This window comes from Nycticebus coucang, chromosome 10 (genome assembly GCF_027406575.1).
Source record: "Nycticebus coucang isolate mNycCou1 chromosome 10, mNycCou1.pri, whole genome shotgun sequence".
Taxonomy (NCBI): domain Eukaryota; kingdom Metazoa; phylum Chordata; class Mammalia; order Primates; family Lorisidae; genus Nycticebus; species Nycticebus coucang.
This window is the reverse complement of record NC_069789.1, coordinates 130,242,205-130,251,397: the sequence shown is the minus strand read 5'-3', so window position 1 is coordinate 130,251,397 and position 9,193 is coordinate 130,242,205. Positions and strand designations below refer to the sequence as shown.

Here is a 9,193-nt window from a genome sequence, read left to right as displayed (position 1 = left end):
GGGGTAAAGTGTCCTGATAATGCCAATGGGTGCATTTCCAGGTCAAGGTTCTTCTCTTTTTTCATGCCAAATTAAAGGGTTATCTCCCCAGCACCTGCAGGTGGTAAGAGCGGTCTCAGCTCTGACAACCCAGGCTCTGACCCTGGGCTTTTGAGGGAGGAACAGAGTCAGCCACCCTCCTCTCCTGTGATACCATGTGGTCTTGTCCATCTGACCTTGCTCAAAGCTGAGCTCCGCTTACACGTGTTCTGACCCTGAGCTCTTGGTCTACAGAGGAGTTAAGTGCTGATGCACAGAGCCAGCCTCCAGCTCTTGTAGGCTCAGTGCTTCGGGGGAATTACGAGCACACAGGAGCCATAGGGTGGTTCCGTGGAGCAATAAGGGCCCCCATTCACATATACACCACTGTGAATGAGGCAAGCCCTCTAGAGGTACAAGGCGCAGCCTGAGAGTGGTGACAGGCAGCCCTTTGTGAAGATTTGATGCTACTCAGCTCTCAAAATCACTGCCCATGGTTTACGAGGTCATGACCCTGGAAATGACACCCAGACCTCGCTTCTCACTGCAGACACCCTCTGCTTCTTATGACTGCAGAGGGGCGGTGGAAGGACATGTCACCAGGACCCCTGCAGCCAGATGTCCCTCAGCTAGTCCCTCTCTCTTGCCTTTGGGAAAGTGACTGAGCTTTTCTGAACCTCAAGATCCTTATCTAGAGAACTTTGAGCACCATCCCAGCCTGCCTCCCCACAGGGCTGACCCGGAACTGCCGTGAGCACCCAAGGGCAGAGGATGTAGCCAGCAGGGGTGGCTTCTTTATGCCTTTACCCCATCCTGGTGTGGTTCCCTCTGCTGGCCACCTGTCCAGGGCCAGATCCTTCTCATCTCACAGGATTCAGCTCCTGGGTCACCTCCTCCAGAAGGACTCCCCACCAGTCTGTCTAGAGTAGCCACCAATTTGAGTCACTTTCTAAATGATGGCTCTGTTTTATTTTTTCAAGAAAGTATGAACAGAAGTTATCACCAACTGGAACTTTTAAAATGTATTTATTACATGTCCATCTTGTTACTGGGTTTCCAAACTATTGGTCTATCTTGATCTCTGAAGTAGAACATGGCTGACTCATATAATCTGACTCTGAATAGCCAGTAAAGGAGGGGTTGAGTTGACACCTTCCACCTAAGGCGGGGACACCAAGTGTTGCAAATCCCAACGCCTGGGTTTCAGTGGCTCTGCCTCTTGTCACTTCCTTCCTCAGTGATGTAAGAGGTCAGAGTTTCCTCTGCTGGACCTATTTTCACTGAATTGGGGGGACCCAAGACAATATCAAGTCTGCAATGGGCCCGGAGCCCCTTCAGAAGGACCAACCCTGAACACAGTCCCCCGGGTGCCCTTGTGAGTTTGTGCCCTATAAAAGACAAGAAAGCCTCCATTATGGACACCACCAGACCTTACCACTGAAGGGAGTTTCCACCACTGCCTTCTAGACATGAAGCTGGGACTTCCATCTTACAGAGTACGGACAGACACCCATCCCTTCACAAGCCCATCCTTCCCTTTGGTCTCATTTGATTCTCCCCAAATTGCTGAGGAATCCAGTGTATAATTTGACACATGCACATCCATCACTCCTGTCTGTGAGCGGTTCCACAGAAGCAACACGCAAACCTCCAGCTGCACAGGGACCCTCAGCTGAGCCTTCTCTGCACACTTACCCATATTCCCTCCCTACCTGGGCTGCAGCCCCTTCAGGAAGAGAGTCCGAGAAAAAAAAATCATTTTACCACAATGACATTTGCACTAGAATGTTTATCGCAGCTCAATTCACAATCACCAAGATGTGGAGTCAACCCAAGTGCCCATCAACCCATGAATGGATTGATAAACTGTGGTATATGTGCACCATGAAATACTATTCAGACATAAAAAGAGACAAAGGCTTTATATCTGGATGGAGTTGAAACATATTTTTCTCAGTAAAGTAGCACAAGAATGGAAAAGCAAGCATCCAGTGTCCTCAATACTACTCTGAAGCCAGTAGGTGAACCTTGAACCCTGCCCACACAAGAGAAAAACACAATTGAATTCAAGTGGTGGGCAGAGAAGGGGTTGAGGGGAGGAGGGACAGGAGTCAGTGTGTTCCCACCTGCTGGGCACAACATAAGGGTATACAACATACCTCCCGAGTGAAAGGCTCAACTACAGTTTAATATAAAACCCAGACGAAAATGAAATGCCTAACAAACACAATGTAATCTAATCATTTGTATCATCGTAGTCATCTGAAATTTTTTAAAAAGAGAAAGACAAGTACGGAGTCTGGAGCCCCTCCCTCAGCACCTCTCACACCGTGCTCACCACAGGTGGACGGGCCACCTCGCTCGGCTGGAATAGACGTTCACTGTGCACTTGGGCCATTCGGGGGGAAGGTAAGAAAGAAGAGAGGCTAAACAAGAGACAGTGAGGCAGACAAAATGGAGTGGAAAAACGCACGGCCAGGAAGAGAGAGGATGCAGGAAAAAAAAAAAAATGGAACACTGGTTTAAAGGAGTCCAGGAAAAGAGAGGAGAGCAAAGAAAGGTTAAGAGGGGAAATTCACTGAGATCTTTTAAAAAAAGAAACTCTGAATGCTGGTGTGGTTCATGGACATGGTGCTGAAGATTTGCAATTGGCAGGAGGATTTAGGAAGCCAGTCCCCAAATGGCCTCACTGATTCCTGGTCCCGCACAGCACCCCACATACCCTGACCCCCTGAAAAGCCAGTATCTGAAGTCATGCTAAGAAGCCTCGTCCGTGATAGTTGAGCACAGGGGCTGTGTGACCACCCCCTTTCACATTGCTCAGAAGTCCCGAGATACCATGTGTGGGGGGACAGTAAACTGAAGCTCGAGGGTCCTCTGCCCCTCATGATCCACACCAGAGTTCAAGGCCAGACCTTTGTGCACTACCACAGAGATCTCTAGAAGGTCCCTTTTGCCACCAAGAGCCTGCCCTTTCCTAATATTTTGAAGAGTTTTCATAAACCCAGCCTCCACCATCAGCAACTTTGAATTTATAAACAGTTCCTTTTATTCAGAAAAGCAGCGATGAGCAGTTTTATATAAAAGTTACATCTCCATTTAAGAAAGAATATATAATTCCACATTCCACTGTCCCTCGAACTTTATCCCCGTTTATGTAGATCTTAATACAGTTATATAGTCGTGGGGCGAACATCCCCTCTGGATGGTAATGAGGTCCTTTCGAACCCTTTAGCTGCTATAAAGTATGCAGAAGTTAAATGCACAGATGGAAAAAAATTTGTCTCAATTTTATACTTCTGCAAAATGGTAATTTTGTACTTAAAATGTACAAGATGGATGTTCAGAAATATAGGCTGATAGCCTAAATTATATTTGGTCATAATTTATGTAGTACAGTCCCAAAGAGATACAAAAAGGCATAGCATAATTTATCTGCTGGAATCAGCAATAGCTTTGCTAAAACTCCCATTTATTCCATCCCCCATAGTTTTAAGCAGGCTCTGTCCTCAGGGCTCACTCTATTTAAGTTCCCCATACTATGTTTGATCACATATTGTAGTCTATAATTTGCCTATCATCTGAAGCAAATTTAGGTCCCAGAAGTTATGATCTCTACATAGCAACCACTTTATTTGGTAAATGCAAAATATTTATAGCAATATAAAAAAACAGATGAAAATAAAATTCCTATAATCGTTGGAACATACACAATTTATCATTGGGGCTCCTAAGACCACGGGAGTAGGGCTAACATGTTTCCGGATGCAATTACCTTTGGACATGCACACGAATTTGCTGATGCTTGGGAACCAGAGAAACTTGTTCTCCAGGTCATCTTCCATCTTGCCAGTGGTGGGGAACACCTGGGTGTGGGCTTCCGCTAGAGTTGCCCCCAAAGGAAACCAGAGGAAAAGTCACGGTCAGGTGAGCCATCACGATGCCTTGCTTGTGAAAAGGACATTTGCAAGTACAAAGTGCTGAGCAAAGACACTTCCCTGGACAATGCCACCCCTCACCCTGCAGAGAAGTTGAGCAAACCAGAGACTGTTGACTGTAATCCCACCTTGGAGCCAAGATCTGTGAATTCCCTGCGTGGATCAGATGATGCGGCCACTGCTTGGAGCCTCCCCGCAATCTGGTCTGCTCCTGCCTTTGCCTTCTTTTGCGTGTGTGTTTGTATATGGTTCCAAATTGTTCCTTGGAGTTGTTTGGGCTGGAACCCACAACGTAACTGGACACGGTCCACCAGAAGCCCCTTTTCAAAGCAGCTGGCTCTTCAATAAAATGAGGAGAGGGGCAGAGGAGGCAGGAAATGCCAGGCCCTGAGCAGAAAGGGTCCCTGGAAGGCCAGAGAGAAGGACATTCCTATGGTTAATCCCAGGCCCCTGTCCAGGGCCTGCTCCCTGTGCGTCCTGAGGCTATATTCTCGTGGCTCCATGCAAGGTAGAGATCACATCGTATCAGTATTTGAAGAAGGCAATGAGACCAGGGAGGTCACCCAGTCAGATAAGTGGTACAGGAGAGACTGACCCCAGGACGGAGGCCACTCGAGCCAGACTTCCCTTCTCGTTTGTTTGTTTGGTTTTTATTTGTTTGCTTTTGATCTGAATGATCTCCTTGGTCCCTTCCTTTGGTCCCCAGAACTGTTAGGGTCCGACGGGCCTTTGATAAAGCCATAAGCTCCCTGTTAAGTGACCCAGATTGTTATGATATGTGTCACCTGCCACTGGATTTCCCCGGGACACATGTCCAACCCACTCCTAGTGGCCTGTGTTTGGTCTTGGCCTCAGCTAGCTACTTCCCCAAAGCCTTATTCTGGCTGACCATATGTGCAAGACCCCTCCTTTCTGCTGGTTTGTGGGAACACACCCATCCCAGAGAAGGTCTCTGGCTATACCAGAGGAATGATAGGTACAAAGAAACTGTATTTTCCCCCAAACATTGCAAATCAGTAACCACAGACAGAACGGCAGCCGTGGAGGGAAACTGTCACCCTGGGCTGCTGCCTTTTGACCACAGCAGCCGTGCGTTCTTACGCTTTCCATAAACCAGCCCAGAACACCAAGTCCCCTGAGGTGCCGGAGCAGGGACCCTGCTTCTCTGCCCCCAGGACTCTTTGCAGCCACCTCAGGCCCCTTCCAGCCAGCCCTCGAGGGTGCCTTCAGGGATGTGAAATGAACTAAAACCCCAGATGCATCTCCCTGATACAAACTTCAACGGAAGCCTTGTCTATTCTGGAGGTGCTAAAGAGCTCCTGGATCTTTGAAGATGAGTGATCATATTAATCATCCTCATCTGGACTATTTCCCCTTTATAACCTCGCCCAACCTCTCCCAACAAAGAGTCACCATGTCTGAGTCCCAGGCAGCCAGACCCTAAGCAATGTCTTAGATTTCTTTAGATAGGTAACCACCTCTTTCTTCCATATAACCCATCTTCAGTTTCAGCTTCCTACGTCTAAGGGAATCTCCCTGTTTATAAAACATGCTTGGGTAGAATTTACCTGAGCACATATTTGACTAGAATTCTGTTCAAATCCAAATATTATTCTACAAGGTCTATTTTTAACCATGTTTTTTAATACTTTCCACTGGAGGGAGGGAGGGATCTAAAGATAGGCTCATGAAGTATCAAGGTGGGAAGGAACTCGAATGCACAAGAATTGCTCATTTTACAGTTGGGGAAACTGAGGCACCAAAGATTAGTAATATACCGGTGACGAGAATAGCTACGTCTTTATGGGTCTTCTTGGTGGGATGTGATCAATGTGTATATTCTCAGAAGTCAATGATGATTGCAATCAGTTGGTGACATACAGACATACAGCCTAGTCTCCAGTTCTCTTCCAGCCCAGGAGCAAGAGACAGTAAGGCAAGCTGGGGGTGGGATAGATTTCATCTGCCTGGGGTCTGTCAGTCAGGTATGGAAGGAACACGGCTGCATCCTGACTTTTATTAAGAGTCTGCATGCAGCTGGGCGCAGTGTCTCACTCCTGTAATCCCAGGACTCTGGGAGGCCAGGTGGTTAGATTGCTTGCGCTCAAGAGTTCAGGACCAGCTGGAGCAAGAGTGAGACCCTATCTCCACTAAAAATAGAAAAACTAGCCGGGGCGTCAAGACAGGCACCTGTACTCTCAGCTTCTTGGGAGGCTGATTCAAGAGGATTGCTTGGGCCCAAGAAATTGAGATTGCTGTGAGCTACGATAATGCCACAGGACTCTACCCAGGGTCATGAAGTGAGACTTTGTCTCAAAAAAAAAAAAAAAAATGCCTTCTCTTTTTAAAAAGCATCAAATTCTAGCTGGGTGTTGTGGTGGGTACCTACAGTCCCAGCTACTCAGGAGGTTGAGGCAGGAGGATTGCATGAGGATTTGAGGTTGCTGCGAGCTATGATGACACGACGGAACTCTACCAAGGGCAACAGAGTGAGATGCTGTCTTTAAAAATAGAAAAAGTAAAGCAAAAAAACAGAGCCTGCATGGTGGGCTCTATGGTTTGAGCTCTCTCTGCACCTCTAGGCAACCCTATGGCTGTGATTCCATTGTCCAAGGGAGGCTTAGCAAAGGGCCGTTATTTTCCTGAGGACACATACAGCAGAACACAATGAGACAAAATGCCACCAGAAAGATTCCTTCAGAGTGAGAAACTACAGCTGATGCCTGGCTGAGTAGGATGCAACAGTCAAGTTGAATCTTGCAAGCTGGTATTTGCATGCACAGGACAATTGGTGAGTTCCTAAGACTCCAGTCAACATTTGTTCAACCATCACAGCCCAAGGAGGGGATAGACGTACAAAGGCCCAGTGTAGAGAGGGCTTAAAACCCCTCAGGCAGCTCTTCTGCAAGTGTTTGGCATGGGGGAAGGCCGTTCATCACCTTCTCAGGGAGCATTCAAACCAGCCCTGCCTCCCAGCCACCCCCGCAGCCAGGAGCTCTTGATGGGCAATATTACAGAGTGCCGGGATGTGAAAGGCACCTATAAAATCAAATTCTCTTCTATTTTAAGTTGAGTGGTGCACCGGTTCAGCTTTAAAACCTAATTTCTTAAAAGTTTCAGTGGGGGGGAAAAAAATGTTCCTTGGCAATTGGAATAGAGTCCACATAAATTAACAGGCGGGCTCTGCAGATCCGTCTTACCGGCTTCGCCTTCATTGTTCATTTTAATCAAGTGGCCCACATTCTTTGACTTTTCATCCTTCACTGCCCAGAATGATGCACTGTGGCTGCCGATGACACACAAATGTTAATTTTGCTCAAGTTCAAACATCATCCACGAAGGGCCTATTTTAAAGACTGCTTTTGCAAACACCAGCTGAAAATGAGGAAGAACGGACTCAAACGCCAAGAAGGAAATCAGGGGAGGGAAGGCTGTGGTCTCATGGAAACTCACAAGTTTTCATCCCTACATCCTCAATCTCTCCAAGGCCAGGAGTAGAATTATTGATTTCTAGAGCTGGAAGGAGACTTAGATATCACCCCAGTCCTGCCCAAAGTCATTCAGCCTGGGAGTCAGGGATGAGCCAACGCAAGTCTCCCTGGGTAAAGGAGGCTTCGTTAAGATGTGAAAGTATACAATTCAAGCCTCTCCATTACTTAAAAGTTTCAGGAATGGTAGGGCACGTGCGCACACACATATACACACACATACATTTTAGGACCCTGGCCCACCCCCTCACTGACCACCCACCATGCCCACTTTGTCCCTTCCAGTAATGGATAACACCATTGCCCAGGGAAGCCTCAAGAGTGACAGATGTTCAGAGCAACTTCAGGAATTTTACAGTTGAAAAAAGAGAACACAGCCAAGTTCATATCTCTTTATGGCTGAAATTAACTGAAACCCATCATCTGTTTATTTGCTTGTTTTCCTCCCCACTAAATGAAGTTCCATCGGGGAGGGATGTCATCTGTATTAATCACTACTGCAACCTCACAGCCTGCCTACTACAGGGCCTTGGTGCTTTGTAAGCACACCAATATTTTGGAGTGAATTAAGGAATGAGATAATTCCGGTCTATTTTTTACAGAGTCTGCAAAGCAAGACAGTCTCCGAGCATAGAGGTTAGGGGTTCAAGGGTCCCCAAGATGTTGAGAACCATCTCCCAGCCACATGGCCCTCCAGAGTAAGCCCAGGACTCTGATGGCCTCTAGAACACCAGCTTCATGTAAACAAGCCATCAGTGGTGACAATTACCAGTTTCTGTGGCCCATCAAACTAAACTGTTCAGAGTGGCAGCCCATCTTCTGAAAGAAGAGACAAGACACTTCCACTGCAATGTCAAAAAAAAAAAAAGACTGCAGCTATTCCCTGAGCGATAACAGCAGATCTTGAAACGCAGGACATGTTTCATTTGGCTTATAATCATCGTGTTCTGTCTTTTAACCCTCAAAGTGTTAAGTATCGTCATCTCCTCTGGGGATGAAAAGATCTGGGGTTAACAACTTTCTCTTTTAAAAATTCATAAGGGCGCAAACAAACAGAATTACATCCGGTGGCTACACATCGAAGAAAGCCAATAGAGGAAGGGTGGGGGGGGAAGATAACACACCACCACCCAAATCACCCCCCACAGGATACTTGGCAATTAACTCCAGCTTTGTCAGCAATTTTTTGAAAAATCTCCTAAACATGGAGAAGGCTCATCTTCACCATCTGAAAAAACAAAGCAACTGCAGTGACTCTCCCATGCATTACAATGTGTGTGTCTTACTTCTTAACCAAGCCGCTAATCACGCAAATTATTGCAACTAATTACATCTGAAGGTCTAATTAATTCTTTCAGTACCACATCATTTAGTACGCATTCACAACACAGCACCTGTTTTGAAAATCCTTGCAGTTAATTTGTTTATAAACAAACACTATTTGCATAAAATGTTTAATGAATGGTTTAACAGTTAGTACAATACTCCGGTTTTGTCTTAGTAGATTTGAGGTCATCAAAGGCCACGATAAATTAATTTTAAACTATACAAATTAATTTAAATGGAATGTGTGAATTTCTCATTAATAAAGAAAACAGTCCCAACAACATGTTAATTAATATCTCCGTAACAGGCTAATTACTCCCTGCACAACAAGTACATCTTACGAGCAAATCTTAAAGATTTGGGGAGCAAAAGGGGTGGAGACTATTATAAAACAGAAAAAAAAAAATACTGCAATTCAGAAAA

At 46.1% G+C, this 9,193-nt stretch overlaps 1 non-coding gene across 1 annotated transcript; it reads right to left on the bottom strand.

The window, feature by feature from the left end:
• Positions 1-4,941: 4,941 nt before the first annotated feature.
• LOC128597957 (small nucleolar RNA SNORA16B/SNORA16A family) lies at positions 4,942-5,080 on the bottom strand. Its single transcript, XR_008383490.1, has one exon. It is a non-coding gene; the product is annotated as a small nucleolar RNA SNORA16B/SNORA16A family (small nucleolar RNA).
• Positions 5,081-9,193: the final 4,113 nt, after the last annotated feature.